General features: G+C 37.5%; 1 pseudogene; it reads right to left on the bottom strand.

Annotated features, from left to right (window-relative positions):
• Window positions 1–1,830: 1,830 nt before the first annotated feature.
• LOC143685819 (polyadenylate-binding protein-interacting protein 2 pseudogene) lies at window positions 1,831–3,223 on the bottom strand (annotated as a pseudogene).
• Between the last annotated feature and the right edge of the window lie 17,752 nt (window positions 3,224–20,975).

Genomic DNA, 20,975 nt, shown 5'->3' with positions numbered 1-20,975 from the left:
ATAGATTGTTCTTTTATACCAGGAATGACTTTGCAAATATTGGCCCTTTCCTTTTCCATATAAATTATTAGAATTGGCCAGTTACGTTTCATAAAAGGAAAAAAGAAAAAAAAATTCAGTTGTAATTTTAAATGTAATTGTATCAAAATCATCTTTATGTGAAGGAATTTTCCTATCCGTGAAAGTTGTACGTGACGTCAACTATTTTTAAGTCACTTAAATGTCTTTTAGTAATTTGTTTTATTTTCTCCTTAAAAATTGCTTACATTTGCTCACTTTAATTCTGAATACCTTGTTGTTTATTGATATTTTCAATGGTATCTTTATTGCATTTTCATGTTGTTCTTTGCATGTGTGTAGATAGATCAATTTCTGTATTCTGATCGCACATCTAGCAACTTTGCTAAAATTTCAGTAATTCGTTTCAGTTTTGCATGCAGGCAATAAATTCGACTATCCCTTTTTTAGAATTTTGTTTCTTCTGTGTAATTCTCATATCTTTTATTTATTTTCTTGTTACATTGTGAAGGCTGAGGCTGCAGTCCAGTGTTCAATTTAAGTGGTGATTATGAGTGTAATTTTTCTCTTCCTGATTTTAAAGGAAAGTCATTTAACGTTTTACCGTTGATTGTAATGTTTGTAGATTTGCTATTAGATTCCCTTCTATTCCTAGATCATCATGAAAAGTGGTGAATTCTTATTGTGCTTTTTTATGCATCTATTTACAAGATTATGTGATTTTTCTTCTTTGCCCTATTAATATGGGGGTTTATAGAAATTTTTCATACTGAAATAAACTTGCACCTGGAATAAACCAAACCCACTTGTAATGTATTCTGTTTTTTATTTATTGCATTCATTCAGCTAATTTTTCTTTTAGAATTTTTACAAGTAGTTCATGAGTGAATTTGATCTATAATTTTCCTTTCTTCTATGATTTTGTCTGATTTTGGTATCAATGCTATTTTGGTCCTATAAAATGATTTAGATATGCACTCTCTTTTTCTATTCTTTGAAAGAGTATCTTTAAAATTAGAAAGATTCATTCCTTACATTTTTGTTATATAATTTTCCCACAAAATCATCTACATCTGATTTTCATCACGGGAAGATTTTGTGATTCTAAAATATTTTTTCCCTTGAATCAATGTTGCAATTCATACCTTTGTTGAAATTTATCCACTTTGCCTGTTTAAAAAAATCTCAGCATAAAACTATTCAACATATTACCTTATCTTTTTCATCTCTCTTTCATCTATACTTTTGCTTTTTTAAAAAATATATTGTTCTTTTTGTCTTATTTCTTTATTTCTTGGTTAGTTTTGCCAGAGATTTATCAACCACTTAGTCTTTTTTCAAAGAACCAGTTTTGTGGGTTTTTTGGGAAATCTTTCTACACTATTGTGGTAGTTAGATTCAGCTGTCAACTTGGCCAGGCGAAGGCACCTAGTTCTGTTGCTGTGGACATGAGCCAAAGGCATGTGAACCTCATCTGTGGCTGATGACATCTGCAGTCGGCTAGGAGGCGTGCCTGCTGCAGTGAATGACGTTTGACTTAATCAGTTGGTGCTTAAATGAGAGAGCTCAACGTAGCACAGCCCAAGCAGCTGATCAAGAAATCACCCGGGGGAAAGCTACTGGAACCCAGGGGCCTGGAGAGAATGCCAGCAGAGATCACCCTGTGCCTTCCAACGTAAGAAAGAGCCTCAGTTGAAAGTTATCTGCCTTTCCTCTGAAGAACTAATGAAATAAATCCCCTTCTATTAAAAGCCAATCCATCTCTGGTGTGTTGCATTCTGGCAGCTAGCAAACTAGAACAACTATGTTCAGTTGTTTTTTTTTTTTCAGTTCTACTATTATTTATTTTTTTAAATATTTTTGAAAAAATATAATTTTTTTACAATATTTTCAACTTAAACACTATTCACACTGAACACGTATGGCAGCTTAACCTACCCAAATATGAAGTTTAAGAAGCCAAAACTGTTCTAGCTTTGTTAAAAGAAAAGTTGTGCTGTAGACTATTGTCCTGATGGTTAACAAAGCAAGGAAAAGCACCACTCAAATCATAGTGTTACAATTTCTTTGTCCACTTGGATTATGGATTCTTTAAATGTTAGGCTTTACAGAGGCATAACTGTGTTGCCGTGGGCTCCCTTAAAAAAAATACAATTCTTAAATCACAAACTTCCTCAGATATAACATTAGGAGCAGAATTAAACATTTCTAACATGGTAACATACCATAAAAGTCAGGAATAGTTCTCATCTGTCACTATCTTAGAACCTCAGTAACCAAAAGCATACTCGTCTATAATGAATTACTTTAAATAACAGGCCTTACCCAGAAAAAGAAGATTCTTTTTGATGGGGACAAAAACAAATTGAAGTCTCAATTGAGAAATATGCTTAACAATTAGAATTTAAATTTACTCATTTAAACAAAGTTTAGACATTAACAAGAGTTAGTTAACCCTAAGGAACCAATTTAGCCTCAAGGAAAATTTAGTTAAGATTTAGAGGTCATTTAATTTGTTGCTTTGTCACAACTTGACTGGTGCTTCTTTTCTCGCTGTCTTCACATCAAGGCATGGGGCCAATTCTATTTTCAGTAAATATTTGACAGCTTTTTACTTAATAACAGTCTCAGCACTTTTATTAAGCATGCAAGACTAACAAAACTTTGGCAATGTGTAAGTGTAACACAGTGACAAGAGAGAGCTTTTACAATTAAGTCTTCTAATACTGCCTTCACAGTGTGGAAATTGTGCTACATCCACCAAAAGAGGGCCCCTTCTACTCAAATATTTTAGTACTTCACCCCAGGAACAAACTCCTTTGCATTTGGATTCAGATTGCTCTTGACCACAAGATCTTCCAGAGAAGAGCCATCGCTGATAACAAGGTCATTAAATTGGTCCTGGATTTGGTCCATAGTTTGTGGGAGATCTCAAGCTGGAATAAACCACTCATGTTCTTCCTCTTCCAGCATTTCTTGGAAACAGCGCTCAATAAATTCTTCTTTCCATAACTCCTATTTGTCTGTTGAATTCTTCTTCATTTTCCATCCACATGTACTCTGCAAATGGATTGTCATCTTCATGAGAATGACCATTAATAATCACATCTTCATTGATGATGCTTGGGCTAGTACTGCTGCGACTTGGATCTTTCATGGTTGGCGTTACTTGTCCTTTCTAACCGCCAGGGCCGCTGCACCTTTCTCGCCGCACCGCCCGAGGGGATCCCTCACCCAGTGCACGACAGCGGGGACGGCAGCAAACGAATCCTGTCGGCCTCCGCGGATCTCCACAGGCAGTGCCGCTTCCCCGCTGACGTGCACTTTGCCCTATGTTCAGTTTTTATTTCATTAAATTTTCTTTTACTTTGGATTTCTTCTAATTTTTTGAGTTGAAGTTTAAGCTCACTAATTTTCAGACTATCTTATTTCTTAATTCAAACATGTAGGACTACAAATTGTCCTCTAAGTGCCAATTTAACTGCGCTCTACATTTTTATACGTGATATCTTGATTATCATTAACTTGTAAGTGTTCATTCCATTGTAGGTAGAATTTCTTCTTTGACTCAAGTGTTTTTCTGGGGGAAAAAGTGTTTTATTTATTTTATATTTTTGTTACAATTTTATAATATATCTGGTACATCAGAGATTATAGTTCATATGTTACGATTCTTGAAATTTATTATGACTTGCTATATGGTTTGAACAAGAATCTTAATTGATTTTTAAAGAACATGTATTCTCTGGCTATTTGGAACAATGTCTTATATATTCCAATTAAGTGAAACAGATTCATTGCATTATTCAAATATTCTACATGCTGATTGATTTTTTCTTTGTCTGATCTGTCATTTACAGAAGGCAATTTCTTTTTTAAAAAGTATTTTATTGAGAAATGTCCACACATGTACAGTCCAAACAAATTATATAATCAATGGCTCACTATATCATCACATACTTTTGTATTCTTCACCATAATTATTTTAAGAACATTTACATCATTCCAGGAAAAGAAAATAAAAGATTAAAAAAAGAACTTGTGCATCCCATACCCCTTACGCACCATACTTCAGTCCACCCAATTTTTACCCTTTATCTGCCCTTATTATTTCTTTATTTTTATCCTTCTTTATTTACTCATCTCTCCATACCCTGGATAAAAGGAGCATCAGACACAAGGTTTTCACAGTCACACAGTCACATTGTAAAAGCCATATAGCTATAGAATCCTTTTCAAGAAACAAGGCTACTGGAATACAGTTCAACAGTTTCAGGTACTTCCCTCCAGCCACTCCAGTACACTACAAACTAAAAAGGGGTATCTATATAATGCATAAGAATAACCTCCAGGGTAACCTCCTGACTCTGAAATCTCTCAGCCACTGAAACCTTATTTTGTCTCATTTCTCTCTTTCCCTTTTTAGTCAAGAAGGTAGAAAATGACTTCTTAGTAACTTCCACAAAGTTAGTGCGTTTGTCACTTTTTGTAATTCTGATATTTTTGCTTTATATATTTTTGAGCAATATGATTAATTTTAGAATTTTAATAGTTTCCTAATGAATTCAACTTTTTAAAATCAATATCTAGTAGCTCTTTTATTCTAATAATGCCTTTGCTTTAAAGTTTATTGTACTTCGTATTAACATGATTACACTAGCTTTATTTTGCTTGTTATTTTATTTTTTATTTTTTATTTTTTTGGGGGTATCTTCAAGAAAATATTCTTGGCTAAGAAAGTAATTCACAACCAAGGTGCAGGTTTAGATATTTTATCAGACGAGTTTAATTTGAGCTATTAGTTGGTGATGTGACATGATGTCTGTTTCTGATTTTGTTTTCAGTTAAGTAAATATATTTCTTCCTTTAGAGACAAAAATGGGATCTGTGGTTACTCTGATGGAGCTGGTGGCTAAAGTAAAAATAACTGTTCTTTTTTTCCAATACCAAGAAGTGCGGGGTGTTGGGAAATACACGGGACTGAGGGCTAAGCGTCCTTGTGTCTAGACCCTGCACTGCCACTAAGTTGTTAGACCTTGACAGATAGTCACCTAGTCAGGATTCTGCTTCCCATCTGCCCACTAAGGGAGTTGGATCCGGAGTTTCTTTTGTGACTCAAGAGTCCTTTTGACATGTTGAGTGAAATAAGCCAGATACTAAAGGACAAATACTATTTGATTTCACTTTCTAGTTACATGAAATAACTAGAATATGCAAATTCACTGAGACAGAAAGTAGATTACAGGTTACTAGGGAAGAGGGAAGTTAATGTGCAATGGGTATGGAGTTTTCGATTGGGGTTATGAACATTTTTGATAATGGATAGTGGTAGTGGTAGCACAAAACTGTGACTGAAATTGATACCACTAGAGTGTGTGCTTGAAAGCAGTTAAAGTAGGAAATTGTATGCTGTATGTATGTTACCACAATAAATTTTTTTTCAAAAAAGAACTCTTTTGAGATTTTTTTTTGAAGTTAATTAAAGAAGAATATATTTTGGTAAACTTTTCATTGGGATTATACACATACACATACATATACATACAGAAATACACAGAAATCTCAAGTGTACAGCTCAATAAAATCTCACAAACCGAGCAGACTTGTATAATTAGCCTCCAAGTTAAGAAATTGGAAATGATGAGGCACTGCAGTAGTCCCATCGTGTCCCCTCAGTCACTACCTCTCAAAGGACATGACTAGCATCCCTGTTATTATTATATATTAATTTTGCCTGTCTTAAACTTGGTGGGAATTAAATCATGCATCATGCATTTTTTGGTCTGGCTTCTTTCATTCAACCTCATGCTCATGAAATTCATCCATGATGTTTTGAACAGCAATAGTTTTCATTGTATGAATATGCCACAATTAATCCCAGTATACTGTCAGCAGGCATTTGGCTTGTTTACAGCTTTTGACTATTATCAATAGTGCTACTATAAACATTCTTGTAGATACTTTTTGTTGAACATATGTATGTATTGGGAATATACCTAGGCTTGTACTGGGTTATACAGCATGCATACATCAACTTTTTTTTATTAATTAATTTAAAAAAATTAACTAACACAACATTTAGAAATCATTCCATTCTACATATGCAATCAGTAATTCTTAATATCATCACATAGATGTATGATTATCATTTCTTAGTACATTTATTTATTTACTTGTACATTTTATTCCCGTCTTTAATTGCCAGCCTTTCTACACCTTTATGTTTTAGATAGTTTTCTTATAAACACCATAAGTCTGGATTGTTTTAGTCCAAAGTAATCATCTTTGTCTCATAATTGGAATATTTAGTCCATTTTTACTGACTGGTATAATTGAATTTATTTCTATCACTTTATATTTTTCCTTTAAACTGTCCCACTTTCTTAAACTATATGATTAGTAAGATCGTTATTGTTTATTTGTGACTCTCTGTGTACTTGTATTTGTTCTCTTTCTTTCTTACACCATTTCCTTCTTTCCTTCCTTACTTCCTTTTTCTCTCTCTTCCTTCTTTCTTTCCTTTCTTTTTCTTTCATATTTTTCCCCACCAGTTTTTAAAATTCCCTCTATGACTTTGCACTTTATAATACTCTTTAGGGTCTTCTTATAATTACTTTAGAAATTTTTTAATCTCATATTTCACTTAATATCTAAAGTTATTTAAAATGTTTTACCCTCTTGGGCGGGCCACGGTGGCTCAGCAGGCAAGAATGCTTGCCTGCCATACCAGAGGACCCGGGTTCGATTCCCAGTGTCTGCCCATGTTAAAAAAAAAAAATGTTTTACCCTCTTAATATAAAGAGGTTAGGAAACATTATCACTAACCACACCTTGTCTTACTATTACACAATATTTTATTTTTATCTTGATTTCTCATAAATTTGAAGGTATTTGATTATTGTTTTAAACCGTTTTGAATAGTTAATATGTACCTAAATTTTCATAAGTTTACCATTTTCTTCTGTATTCACAGAATTGAGGAGGCACTTTTTTCTTTCTCTTGAAGAATATCTTTCAGAAATACTTTTCATGAGGTCTGTTGGTAAGCAAAGCTCTTGGTGGTCCTTTAAAATGATCTTTTGTCCTTCTTCCTGAAAGGTGGTTTTACTGGGAATAGAATTCTAGAATGACATTTATTTTTAATAAACCCTTTAAAGAGTTTGTACCTCTTTCTTCTGGCAATTGAGAAATCAACCACTGGTCTAATTATCATTCTTTTGTACATAAACTGTCTCTTTTCTTAGTTTGATTTTGGCATCTTCTCTTTGTTGGGGTTTGTTGTTGTTTCACCATGGCGGTCAGTGGGTGGCTTTATTTTTACTTAACTTCTTTGGGATGTGCTGGACTTCCTAAATCTAAGGATTAGAGTCATCAGCATTGGAAAATGTGCAGTCATTGTCTCTTGAAATATTACTTCCCATTTTCTTTATTATGCTTTTCTGCGATTCTTATTAGGTAAGTGTTCAACCTTCTCATCCCATGACTTATCGTCTCATCTTCATATTTTCCATCCTTTTCCCTCTGTGATACAGTTCTTCAGGCTTCTCTTACAGAGTAACAATCCTTGAGTACATTTTTTTTTTAACTTTTGGTATTTTTTCCAATGTGCCTCCTCTCATCAAATTTTTAGTTTCTTCTTCTTTCAGCATATGTCAATCACTTTTTTATTTTTAAACATTTTGCACACTACCTGTTCTCCATTCTTTACTGATCCGTCCAATATCCACAGCCATTGGCTGTCTCCTGAACCACTCTTGGTAACTAGTTCTATACCAGTTTTGGACCAATCAGGAGAAAGAAACCACACAGTAATTAGAACGGATTTTTTTTTTTTTTGCATACTGTATGGCAGGGGTCACATTTCATTCTTTTTTCCATTTGAGTATCCCGTTATTGTAACACCATCAGTTGAATTTTTACTGTTGTTGTTTGTTTGCTTGCTTGCTTGTTTGCTTGTTTTGGGGGAAAGTTCATGTGCTAGGAATTGAACCCGGATCTCCCGCATGGCAGGCAAGAATTCTACCACTGAACAACACTTGTACTCCCAGGTAAGTTTTTGCATAAAGAATTATTGACTATAACAAGGTATTAATTATTAAGGGGTAAACAGAGCTGTCAAGAAGATAGGAGGAGCAGAGTTAGAGGGAAACTTCTATTTCGAGGGCTAGACAGACCACCCCAGGGAGAGCAAATCTAGAAGCGTGGCCCCATCCCACCAGCCCTGGTGCTGAGCTGCAGACCTCGTTGGAGAGGGTGTGGCTGGGGCCCACAAAATGGCAGAGTTCACTGACGGGCTGCAGCCTAAGTTGGGGTGCTGGTGGACATGCTAAGAAGCCACCTACTGACATCTGCAAGACTTGCTGGGCTTCATTCAGAAGCCACCCACAGGATACTGGGGAGAATCACTGGGAAACTGCCCATGGAATGGTCACACGAACACTCCCTGGGGTGTACGTCCCCCACCATTCTGGCTGCTGCAGGCTACAGGAGCAAGCCATGGAGAGAACATGGGAACCAAAGCACCTTCTACAGACAAAACTCAGCGTTGTGCCAGCTGGCAGAGGAGAAATGTTCACAGGGTCACAAAGCAGCCAAGGAAGGGCACATCTGGAGCCGAGAGGCACTCATTGATAATTGGCATGGAAGGCAACCCTCCAAGCCCCAATATAGAGGCATGTAAGGACAGAACACTGCCAGCTACACACTGACAACATGATCCCAGCATCTGTGAAGGAGGAAATTGTAGGAAGCAGTAAGGTGTATGAGAGACGTGGAAGCTCCAAAAGAACCACAAGTGCACACTCAAAATCTCATGAGCCAATGTGAGAAGAAAGGCTTAAACCTAAAGGGCTCTGTGTTCTCCAGGCATGAGTGAAGACAGTGGATCAGACAAGACTCGATGCCGTGACTGCTCAACACCAACCAAGGTTCCTTCCAAAGGACCACCCTGAGAAAAACCTGTGAGCGCTAAGTCCCAATTGAGTAGAACAAGACAAGGGAGAGGAAGGAAAAAAGCACCCCATAAAGGAGGTGGGAGTGTAGAGTGAGCAGAGCTGGAAGATGTTGCCATGTAAACTGCCATGGAGGTGAACACACACACTGTCCCGGTCTGAATCTATGGTGGACCCCAGAAAAGCCATGCCCTTTGATTCTCATTCAATATTGATGGGTGGGAGCATTTTGATTGTTTCCATGAACATGTGACCCACCCAATTGTGGGTGGTAACTTTTGATTAGATGATTTCCGTGGAGGTGTGTCTCCACCTGAAGGTGGAGTTGCTTGCTGGAATCCTTTAAAAGAGGAAACATTTTGGAGAGAATCCCTTTTTGGTAGAGCCAAGTGAAAGCCAGCAGATGCTGCCATGTTCGCCCTGTGCCCTTCCAGCTGAGACAAAAATGTTGAACGTCATCGGCCTTCTTGAACCAAGGTATCTTTCCCTGGATGCCTTAGATTGGACATTTCTATAGACTTGTTTTAATTGGGACATTTTCTCGGCCTGAGAACTGTGAACTAGCAATTCATTAAATTCCCCTTGCTAAAAGTCATTCTGTTTCTGTTATATTGCATTCCAGCAGCTAGCAAACTAGAACACACACACACACACAAACAGAGAAAGAGAAGCTGTAGAGCCATGAAATTAGAAAAAGTATTCTAAAGCAAGCTCCTCTCCTAAAAGTTTAGGGAGTATAATTTCATATAAGAGATCAACAGTAAAGGATCATGATCAAACCCCATATAAATGGGTTATAAGAAGAAAGAAGAAAAGGACAATAACATCCTCACAGAAAATGATGCCCAGAAAGACATGTCCCCACCCACAGAAGATTAAAGACTATTATTTGTATTTCAAACCAATCTAAAAGGTCTTAAGAAAATTATATAAAATTTGAAAGAGCATCATAAATCAGAATTAGAAAAACTCAGGAATTAGGAGAGCGCAAACAGGAAAGAATGTGAAAATAAGCATTTCAGGAATAGAGACAAGGCAAGAAGAAGGACAAGAACAAATAAAAATAACAGATAATGCCTTAGGAGAAAAGAAAAAAATGCAAATAAAAAGGATGAAAGAAGAGATAAAGAAGTCAAGCGAAAATGACAAACATAAAAGATAAGCAAATTCTGTCTATGGATTTGCTATTTCTAGACATCTCTGACAAGTGATATCGTATTTGCCCGTAGGTGGCTGTCAATCATTTTGATATTCACATTGTCCCATATTTGGCTAGTGAGAATTTCTTTGGGCCAGTTCTTGTGTTCTCTGGATAGGATGCCAATAATATTTGAGCATTCCCTTGCTTTCTAACACAAGATGGTCCAGGCTCATCTTATATTTCCTTGCTCTAAACCTGAAATTGACCATTTCTCCAATGAGCTCTGGTTCCTTTTATTAGTAAGTAGCATTTAGAAACAAGGATATGAGTACTACTAAAGAACTTTTTGCTGTGGAGTGTCAGTCTTGTGGTCCTTTCAGAGGACAGAGCTTTTTTCTTAAAACCAAGGCTTCATACTGAAATTTCCCTATTCAAATCCCACACCACTTACCCCTAAGATCAAGAACAAGACAAAGGTGTCCACTGTCACCACTGTTATTCGGCATTGTGTTGGAAGTTCTAGCCAGAGAAATTAGACAAGAAAAAGAAATACAAGGCATCAAAATTGGAAAGGAAGAAGTCAAACTTTCACTGTTTGCAGATGATATGATACTATATGTCGAAAACCCCCCATAATCGACAGTAAAACTACTAGAGCTAATAAATGAGTACAGCAAAATGGCAGGTTATAAGATCAACACTCAAAAATCTGTAGTGTTGACTTCCAGGCCAAGATGGTGGCTTAACAATTTGTGCATTTTAGTTCGTCCTCCAGAAAAACTACTAAATAACCAGAAACAGTACAGAACAGCTCCTGGGCCATGTCAGTGACCAGACACACATCGTACCCCAGTCTGGACCAGCTGGACTGGCTGTGAGCCCCTCCAAAACTGTGAGTTCCCTAAGCTGCTGTGGCTGGCGCCCCTTCCTCACAGACTGCTTCCCAGAGGGGACAGGAAAGGGACTTTACCAGCAGCAGGGGCTGAATCCAACTAAACGCCAATTGTGGAATTAATTAACAAGTTCTGACTACTAAAAATAGGCCGCCAGCTCAGGTGAACCTGGTCGAAGCGGAGGTCGCTGATTTTTGCACCAGAGACGAGGGGGCAGGGCTGATGGAAAAAGAAAAAAAATAGGAAATAGAGGTTTTTGTGGCTGTGTTCTACAAAGGCTTGACTGCCTCTGGATTCAGTGGCAGGACTTCTCAGGCTGCAACTGCCTCAGACATAGGCAGAAACAAGGTTGTTTGAGAGCTTGTCTGGAGACTTTGCCTTCTCCAGGGGAGGGGTGAAGCCCAACTTAGGTGGAATCCCTCCCTCAAGGAATTCATACCCCAGGGCTTGGTAATTTGAAACCATTAAAACCAGCCTACAACCTCTCCTCCGTCTCCACCTCGTTCCCAGTAGGGAAAGTCTGCCAAAGTTAAAGGTACCATATCATCTTATACTGGTGGGGCCTGCAGGCAGACAAGCACCACATACTGGGCAGGATACGAAAAACAGAATCCAGAGACTTCACAGGAAAGTCTTTAACTTGCTGGGTCTCACCCTCATAGAAAACTGATGCAGGTGACTCTTTCCTCCTGATAGGAGGCTAGTTTGGTCTTGGAAAATCCACCTGGGTTCTATAATACCTAAGTAGACCCTCCTAAGTGTGTGTGTGTGTGGGAAAGGCACCATACAAGCAGGGCAAGAAACAAGAAAACAAGAACTGAAAAATTCTCCTCTGTTAAACAAAACCTAAGTTAGAGGTCCAGATAAAGCTGAACTGAATGTCAAAGAACAGAGAGACAACAAATTCATCCAGCAAGAAAACCCTAGGTAAAAGAAGTGAAAGCAATCTCCAGAGGAAAAATAACAAATTACACTAGGAAAATTGAAGATAAGGCCCAGTCAAAGGAACAAACCAACAATTCAAATGAGCTAAAGGAGTTGAAACAATTAATTCAGAATATACAAACAAATATGGAAAACCCCATCAAAAACCAAATCAATGAATTGAGAGAGGATATAAAGAAGGCAAGGAAAGAACAAAAAGAAGAAATTGAAAGTCTGAAAAAACAAATCACAGAACTTATGGGAGTGAAAGGTATGGTAGAGGAGATGAAAAAAAACAATGGAAACCTGCATTGGTAGATTTCGAGAGACAGAACATGGGATTAGTGAACTGGAGGACGGAACATCTGAAATCCAACAAGAAACAGAAACTATAGGGAAAAAATGGAAAAATATGAGCAGGGACTCAGGGAATTGAAAGACAATATGAAGCGCAAAAATATACGTGTTGTGGGTGTCCCAGAAGGAGAAGAGAAGGGAAAAGGAGGAGAAAAACTAATGGAGGAAATTATCACTGAAAATTTCCCAACTCTCATGAAAGACTTAAAATTATAGATCCAAGCATTTCTGACCAAGAGACCAGCTCTGCAAGAAATACTAAAGGGAGCACTAGAGACAGATACAAAAAGACAGAAAAGAGAGGTGTGGAGAAGAGTGTAGAAAGGAAGACTATGAGTAAAGATAAAAAGAAGGAAAATTAGATATGACATATAAAATTCAGAAGGCAAAATAGTAGAAGAAAGTACTACTCATGCAGTAATAACACTAAATGTTAATGGATTAAACTCCCCAATCAAAAGACATAGACTGGCAGAATGGATTAAAAAACAGGACTCATCTATATGTTGTCTCTACTCAAAGGACAGAGGTAAGGACACAAATGGACATTTGCACACTAATGTTTATAGCAGCATTATTTACAATCACCAAGAGATGGAAACAGCCAAAATGTCCATCAACAGGCAGGTGGCTAAACAAACTGTGGCATATACATATGATAGAATATTGTGCAGCTGTAGGACAGAATAAAGTTATGAAGTATGTAACAACATGGATGGACCTTAAGGACATTATGCTGAGTGAGATTTGCCAAAAACAAAAGGACAAATACTGTATAGTCTCACTGATATGAACTGACATTAGTGAACAAACTTGGAATATTTCGTTGGTGACAGAGACCATGAAGGGATAGAAATAGGGTAAGATATTGGGTAGTTGGAGCTGAAGGGATACAGATTGTGCAACAGGACTGAATATAGAAACTCAGAAATGGACAGCACAATACTACCTAACTGTAATACAATTATGTTAAAACACTGAATGAAGCTGCATGTGAGAATGATAGAAGGAGGAGGGCTGGGGACATAAATGAAATCAGAAAGAAAGATAGATGTTAAAGATTGAGACGGTATAATCTAGGAATGCCTAGAGTGTACGATAATAGTGAAATGTACAATGCACAATTTCAAAAATATTTTTGCATGAGGAAGAACAAAGGAATATCATTACTGCAGGGTGCTGAAAATTGATGGTAATTAATATTTTAAAATTTCAACTTATGTGTGAGACTAAAGCAAAAAAATGTTTATTTGGTACAAAATTTATATTTTGACTAGTGCATGTCCTAATATAACTTATGTAGATAGTTGGTTGGACAACATAAGTACATGGAACCTTGAGTAAGACATGAGATTGTGTTGGTTTTTCCAGAGTGATGCTCCAATGAATCCCAGAGTGATTTTATCAGTGAGTGGAAAAGTATTTGCAAAGTCCCCTTTGGGGAATGGTGAGAACGGGGGGAAATTCAACCACCCCTAGTTGAATTCTTGATATTCTCACAAAGCTACAGGCTGAGCCCCCAGTCTTGGGGTTTGTTCATATGAAATTTAACCCCACAAAGGATAGGTCAAGTGTACTTAAAATTAGGCCCTAAGAGTCACCCCCAAGAGAGTCTCTCTTTTTTTTTTTTTTTTTAACATGGGCAGGAACCGGGAATCAAACCCTAGTTCTCCAGCATGGCAGGCAAGCATTCTTGCCTGCTGAGCCACCGTGGCCCACCCAAGAGAGTCTCTTTTGTTGCTCAGATGTGGCCTCTCTCTCCAGCCAACACAACAAGCAAACTCATCACCCTCCCCCTGTCTATGATGGACATGACTCCCAGGAGTGTGGATCTTCCTGGCAATGTGGGACAGAAATCCTAGAATGAGCAGAGACTCAGCATGAAGGGATTGAGAAAACCTTCTCAATCAAAAGGGGGAAGAGTGAAATGAGTCAAAGTGTCAATGGCTGAGAGATTCCAAACAGAGTCGAGAGGTTATCCTGGAGGTTATTCTTATGCATTAAGTAGATATCACCTTGTTATTCAAGATGTAATGGAGAGGCTGGAGGGAGCTGCCTGAAAATGTAGAGCTATGTTCCAGTAGCCATGTTTCTTGATGAGGATTGTATAATGATATAGCATTCACAATGTGACTGTGTGATTATGACAACCTTGTGTCTGATGCTCCTTTTATCTACCTTGTCAACAGATGAGTAGACCATATGGAATAAAATTAAATAATAAGGGGAACAAATGTTAAAATAAATTTAGTTTGAAATGCTAGTGATCAATGAAAGGGGGAGGGGTAAGGGGTATGGTATGTATAATTTTTTTTCTGTTTTCATTTTATTTCTTTTTATGTTATTTTTTATTTCTTTTTCTGAATTGATGCAAATGTTCTAAGAAATGATCATGATGATGAATATGCAACTATGTGATGATATTGTAAATTACTGATTATATATGTAGAACAGAATGAGTATATATTAAGAATGTTTTTATTTCTTTGCTGTCATATTTTTAAATTTAAAATTAATAAAAAATATCTGCAGTGTTTCTATACATTAGCAGTGAACAATCTGAGGGGGAAATCAAGAAAAAAATTCCATTTACAATTGCAACCAAGAGAATAAAATATTTAGGAATAAATTTAACTAAAGAGACAAAAGATCTATACAAAGAAAACTATAAGAAATTGTTAAAAGAAATCACAGAAGACCTAAATAAATGGAAGGGCATGCCATGTTCATGGACTGAAAGACTGAATATAGTTAAGATGTCAGTTCTACCTAAATTGATTTACAGATTCAATGCAATACCAATTAAAATCCCAAAAACTTACTTTTCAGAAGCAGAAAAACCAAAAACCAAATTTATCTGGAAGGACAGGGTGCCCCGAATAGCTAAAAATATCCTGAGAAAGAAAAATGAAGTTGGAGGTCTCATACTACCTGACTTTAAGGCATATTATGAAGCTACAGTGGTCAAAACAGCATGGTACTGGCATAAAGATAGATATTTTGACCAATGGAATCGAACAGAGTGTGCAGATGTAGACCCCCTCATCTATGGACAATTGATCTTTGATAAGGCAGTCAAACCAACTCACCTGGGACAGAACAGTCTCTTCAATAAATGCTGTCTAGAGAACTGGATATCCACATGCAAAAGAATGAAAGAGGATCCATATCTCACACCCTATACAAAAATTAACTCAAAATGGATCAAAGACCTAAACATTAAATCTAAGACTGTAAAACTGTTAGGAGAAAATGTAGGGAAATATCTTGTAAATCTCATTATAGGAGGCAGTTTCCTAGACCTTACACCCAAAGCACAAGTATTGAAGAAAGAAAGAAAGAAAGAAATGGGAACTCCTCAAAATTAAACACTTTTGTGTATCAAAGAACTTCGTCAAGAAAGTAAAAAGACAGCCTACACAATGGGAGACAATATTTGAAAACGATATATCAGATAAAGGTCTAGTATCCAGAATATATGAAGAGATTGTTCAACTCAACAATAAAAAGACAAACAACCCAGTTACAAAATGGACAAAAGACTTGAACAGACATTTCTCAGAAGAGGAAATGCAAACGGCCAAAAGGTACATGAAAATATGCTCAACTTCCTGGCTATTAGGGAAATGCAAATCAAAACCACAATGAGATATCATCTCACGCCTGCTAGAATAGCCATTATCAATAAAACAGAAAACAACAAGTGCTGGAGAGGATGTGGAGAAAGAGGCACACTTATCCACTGTTGGTGGGAATGTCAAATGGTGCAACCGCTGTGGAAGGCAGTTTGGCGGTTCCTCAGGAAGCTAAGTATAGAATTGCCATGTTACCCGGCAATACTACTGCTAGGTATCTACTCAGAGGACATGAGGACAAGGACACAAATGGACATTTGCACAGCAGTGTTTATAGCAGCATTATTTACAATTGGCAAGAGATGGAAACAACCCAAATGTCCACCAACAGACGGGTGGCTAAACAAGCTGTGGTATATACATATGATGGAATATTATGCAGCTGTAAGACAGAATAAAGTTATGAAATATGTAACAACATGGATGGACCTTAAGGACATTATGCTGAGTGAGGTTAGCCAGAAACAAAACAACAAATACTATATGGTCTCACTGATATGAACTGACATTAGTGAATGAACTTGGAGAATTTCACTGGTAACAGAGACCATCAGGAGATAGAAATAGGGTAAGATATTGGATATTTGGAGCTGAAGGGATACAGACTGTGCAACAGGACTGAATATAAAAACTCAGAAATGGACAGCACAATACTACCTAACTGTAATACAATAATGTTAGACCACTGAGAGAAGCTGAATGTGAGAATGATAGAAGGAGGAGGGCTGGGGGCACAAATGAAATCCGAAAGAAAGATAGATGATGAAGACTGAGAAGGTACAATCTAGGAATGCCTAGAGTGTATAATGATAGTGAGCAAATGTACAAATTTAAAAATGTTTTTGCATGAGGAAGAACAAAGGAATGTCATTACTGCAGGGTGTTGAAAATAGATGGTAATTAATATTTTAAATGTTTAACTTATGTGTGAGACTAAAGCAAAAAATGTTTATTTGGTACAACATTTATATATATATATATATTTTTTTTTAACTTTCATTAATTTTAATTTTTAGATGTGAAAATGACATTGTGGCTATGTTTAAACAAAAGGAATCCTATCTTTTAGGGGTACACACTGCATTATTAATTTTATGGATAGAAAGATTTGATGTCTACAATTCACTTTAGAACACTCTGGGGTTGTGGATGATGGGGGCTAGGTTGCAGATGAAACAAAATTATCCATGAGCTTCCCTGGTTGAGGCAAGATTATTCTCGAAGCATCTGTCAAGCCCATTACTTATCCTCGACTCTGTTCCTCCTAAGTATCATCAGCGGGGTAGGCTGTTGCAGCAAAGAGATCTAGGACATGTGAACATTGCAGACCCAGGTTTATATAGTGTGGTTCACCCACCCTCCTTGCACACTCTCCCAAGTATGCTAACTTGCCCCATCTCTTTTCCCTTGCTTCTTACCATGTTTACTGATTCATTCGAATGTGTGCCCTGGGCATCTTAATTTGGTCTGTGTGTCTTTCTTTTGTGACATCTGGAATAGCTAACCTGTGGTGGACCTGAAGTTAATTTCCTACCTGACACCATCATAGCCCTGCTTTCAAAAACTGCATAACTCAAGAATACTAATTTCTAGCATGTAAAGAGATTCAGAGTGAGCAAATCAGAACGACATAGCCACGAGAAACAGAGTCCACCAGCCAGCGACCTTTAGAGATGAAGAAGGAACATGCCTCTTGGGGAACTTCATGAAACAGGAAGCCAGGAGAAGATTAGCAGATGACGCCATGCTCACCATGCGCCCTTCCAGATGAGAGAAGAACCCTGACCGTGTTCACCATGTGCCCTTCCAGCTGAGAGAGAAACCCTGACTGTGTTTGCCATGTGCCTTTCCACTTGAGAGAGAAACCCTGAACTTCAATGGCCTTCTTGAACCAAGATATCTTTACCTGGATGCCTTAGATTGGACATTTCTATAGACTTGCTTTAATTGGGACATTTTCTCGGCCTTAGAACTGTAACTACCAACTTATTAAATTCCCCTTTTTAAAAGTCATTCTGCTTCTGGTATATTGCATTCCAGCAGCTAGCAAACTAGAACATTTGTATACAGTGTTTACAGCAGCATTACACCCAAGTGCCCATCCACAGATGCATGGATAAATAAAATGTGTCTCATATACACAATGTGATATTATTTGGCCAAAAGAAAGGATGAAATTCTTAAACATGCTACAATGTGGAAGAAACTTGAGAACATTATGCACAGTGAAATAAGCAAGGCACATGACAAATACTGTATGATATTACTTATAAGAGATGACTAGAAATAGGAAATTCATGGAGGAAAGGGGAGCATTTGTAAACAAATTTCAAAAATTAAAAAAAGAGGGCATTTTCACTGTAAGGCCTATCTAAATTTTAAAACCTCCACAGGGGATTCTCATATGCACTAACAGATGGGAACTCTTGGCTAAAGGCAACATTTGGTGCTTGATAGCTGCTCAAAAGGTATGTGAGGATAACTCAAATTGCTAGTAAAACCTTTCCAAAGTTGTCTCCCTCCACCCCACCCTATCCATCTTTAATGTGCTTCTCCCACTCACAGGACATATCGTCTACAGTGAAGCAGAGAAAATACGAATATCAGGTGTAGTTAGAGGAGCCATGCTCGGTAACGAGCTCTAAGAAGATTTCCTGGAAAGGATTTCCTGCATAGGTGCAGCAAACACCTCTTAGCTCTGAGGACCTGGGTTCCCTGAAAATGCTTTCCTGCAACCTGCATTAAAATTCTGGGCATTTTTTCAGTTTTAGTTTCTCCTCATGGGATTTGATTCTAATAAAGGCATTTAGGGCAATAAATTTCCCTCTTAGCACTACCTTTGCTGCGTCCCATAAGTTTTGATATGTTGTGTCTTCATTTTCATTTGCCTCTAGGTATTTACTAATTTCTCTTGCAATTTCTTCTTTGACCCACTTGTTGTTTAAGAGTGTGTTGTTGAGCCTCCATGTATTTATGAATTTTCTGGCACTCCGCCTATTATTGATTTCCAACTTCATTCCTTTATGATCCAAGAAAGTGTTGTGTATGATTTCAATCTTTTTAAATTTGTTAAGACTTGCTTTGTGACCCAGCATATGGTCTATTTTTGAGAATGATCCATGAGCACTTGAAAAAAAGGTGTATCCTGCTGTTGTGGGATGTAATGTCCTATAAATGTCTGTTAAGTCAAGCTCATTTATAGTAATATTCAGGTTCTCTATTTCTTTATTGATCCTCTGTCTAGATGTTCTGTCCATTGATGGGAGTGGTGAATTGAAGTCTCCAACTATTATGGTATATGTGTCTATTTCCCTTTTCAGTGTTTGCAGTGTATTCCTCACGTATTTTGGAGCATTCTGGTTCGGTGCATAAATATTTATGATTGTTATGTCTTCTTGCTTAATTGTTCCTTTTAATAGTATATAGTGTCCTTCTTTGTCTCTTTTAACTGTTTTACATTTGAAGTCTAATTTGTTGGATATTAGTATAGCCACTCCTGCTCTTTTCTGGTTGTTATTTGCATGAAATATCTTTTCCCAACCTTTCACTTTCAACCTATATTTATCTTTGGGTCTAAGATGTGTTTCCTGTAGACAGCATATAGAAGGATCCTGTTTTTTAATCCATTCTGCCAGTCTATGTCTTTTGATTGGGGAATTCAGTCCATTAACATTTAGAGTTATTACTGTTTGGATAATATTTTCCTCTACCATTTTGCCTTTTGTATTATATATATCATATCTGACTTTCCTTCTTTCTACACTTTTCTCCATGCCTCTCTCTTCTGTCTTTTCGTATCTGACTCTAGTGCTCCCTTTAGTATTTCTTGCAGAGCTGGTCTCTTGGTCACAAATTCTCTCAGTGACTTTTTGTCTGAGAATGTTTTAATTTCTCCCTCATTTTTGAAGGACAATTTTGCTGGATATAGGAGTCTTGGCTGGCAGTTTTTCTCTTTTAGTAACTTAAATATATCATCCCACTGTCTTCTAGCTTCCATGGTTTCTGCTGAGAAATCTACACATAGTCTTATTGGGTTTCCCTTGTATGTGACGGATTGCTTCTCTCTCGCTGCTTTCAAGATCCTCTCTTTCTCTTTGACCTCTGACATTCTATCTAGTAAGTGTCTTGGGGAACGCCTATTTGGGTCTAATCTCTTTGGGGTGCACTGCACTTCTTGGATCTGTAATTTTAGGTCTTTCATAAGAGTTGGGAAATTTTCAGTGATAATTTCTTCCATTAGTTTTTCTCCTCCTTTTCCCTTCTCTTCTCCTTCTGGGACACCCACTACACGTATATTTGTACGGTTCACATTGTCCTTGAGTTCCCTGATACCTTGTTCAAATTTTTCCATTCTTTTCCAGATAGTTTCTGTTTCTTTTTGGAATTCAGATGTTTCATCCTCCAAATCACTAATTCTATCTTCTGTCTCTTTAAATCTGTCATTGTAGGTATCCATTGTTTTTTCCATCTTTTCTACTTTATCTTTCACTTCCATAAGTTCTGTGATTTGTTTTTTCAGTTTTTCTATTTCTTCTTTATGTTCAGCCCATGTCTTCTTCATGTCCACCCTCAATTTATCAATTTCGTTTTTGAAGAGGTTTTCCATTTCTGTTCGTATATTCAGCATTAGTTGTTTCAGCTCCTGTATCTCATTTGAACTATTGGTTTCTTCGTTTGACTGGGCCATATGTTCAATTTTCTGAGCGTGATCCGTTATCTTCTGCTGGCGTCTGGGCATTTAGTCAGATTTCCCTGGGTGTTCGACCCCACAGGTTGAAAGATTTTTCTGTGAAATCTCTGGGTTCTGTTTTTCTTATCCTGCCCAGTAGGTGGCGCTCGTGGCACACGTTTGTCTACGGGTTCCACCAGTGAAAGTTGCTGTGGGTCCTTTAACTCTGGAAAATTCTCGCTGTAGGGGAGGTTCGGCAGCCGAAGCATCTTGGAAGAATGCCAGCCGGCCTGGGGTTCCGAATGCGGGGAGGGTCGCCGGCCGTCGCAGCACAGGAGAGCGTCCGGCCGAATTAGCTAGTTGGCCTGGGGCACCAAGTGTGGCGGG

This window comes from Tamandua tetradactyla, chromosome 6 (genome assembly GCF_023851605.1).
Source record: "Tamandua tetradactyla isolate mTamTet1 chromosome 6, mTamTet1.pri, whole genome shotgun sequence".
NCBI classification, from domain to species: Eukaryota; Metazoa; Chordata; class Mammalia; order Pilosa; family Myrmecophagidae; genus Tamandua; species Tamandua tetradactyla.
This window is presented reverse-complemented; position numbering and strand designations above follow the sequence as displayed.